The following is a 1,363-nucleotide window of genomic DNA, read 5'->3' on the forward strand; positions in this document are numbered from 1 at the left end:
GTAGCTCGGACACAGGACCATGCACATGACGCCGATGCGAAGCCCGCTATCCAGCTCTCAGCTATTCAAGGGGTTGGCGCAAATCGAGATTAGGAGACTTAGCACGGCTTAATGTGTTGCCTTCATTTGTAAATCTTCATTCTCTGTTTATTAAAATCTAAAACGTGAGATGTTATTATGATGGTCATCCTGAAAGGGATCTAGGCATAACTCGGCCCACTTCAATCCCTCGCCGCGGAGAACACACTTACGTTGCGAAATGTCAACACTAATGTAAAGTACTATATGCCGTGTTCCTTTCAATTGATTAGTCGATTGTTTTTCTTTAGCAGACCCATCAAACGGCATCGTAACAATATGTCAGACTGTTTTCCAAGGCTAAAATTTGGATCAGCAATTGCCATGTGCATGGTGAGGCACTTAAAGGGGTGCGTATTAACCGCTGACATCACACCGCCTTTTGCTACTGAGTATTGCAGGACGGCAACTTACATCAACTTGACAAAAGAATATTAACAGACGAATGCCAACCGAACGTAATACAGTTTACCGCGTAAGCTATTAATGTATTCAACGACCCACTAAAAAACTATACTTTATTATTTAGCTTCCCTGCTGTCCGGCAAAGTGCGAAGTATGGGGAGATAGAACCGTATAAACTTGCATACCCCAACTAGAAGTTATTCATTGATGCTTACACAGTCTGCCCTTTTCGTCCCTTAGTAGATTTCATCTTTTAGAGATATGCAAATTAAATATCGCTGGTCAAAACCATAGGCAATCACGATATAGTCTTTACATTTTTCGGCGTTGCCAGACGCAAGTTAACGCGTTATCTTGATATGGATTACCAGCGAGAAGCTAAAATTCAATTTTCATTCGCTATAATAGAATGTCGTTTTATGCCTTCTAAGATCTAACAAAATGATCGCATTATACTACTATGCTATTTGGGTCAATAAAAATTAATCATATGGTTTTTTCTTCAGTAAAATACATCTCTAGGCACCTTTCACATGATACACGTCGCTCGTAAATCGTTACGCGAACGGACACTGCGACAGTCGATCGTGGCTTAAACGTGTGGATCTTGGTTTCCGTTGAGCTACTACCATCATTGACCAGAGGAATCACTGCAAAGGCGCTCAGACATTTCTGTCCCCTGACGCAAGCATTCAATGACGGGAAAAGCTGTGAGGCAGGAGTATAAACTACTTTCTGCAAGTGTCTATGCTATACTAACACATATCTCCTTAAAAATCGATAATCATCCCTATATAGCTCGCTTCGTTACTGAACAGCATCCAACATTTAAGGGATTTTCTATTAGAGAATATAGGTTGATTCATCAATACGGTTGCAT

The sequence above is a fragment of the Varroa jacobsoni genome, unplaced genomic scaffold, assembly GCF_002532875.2.
Source record: "Varroa jacobsoni isolate VJ856 unplaced genomic scaffold, vjacob_1.0 scaffold_535, whole genome shotgun sequence".
Lineage (NCBI taxonomy): Eukaryota > Metazoa > Arthropoda > Arachnida > Mesostigmata > Varroidae > Varroa > Varroa jacobsoni.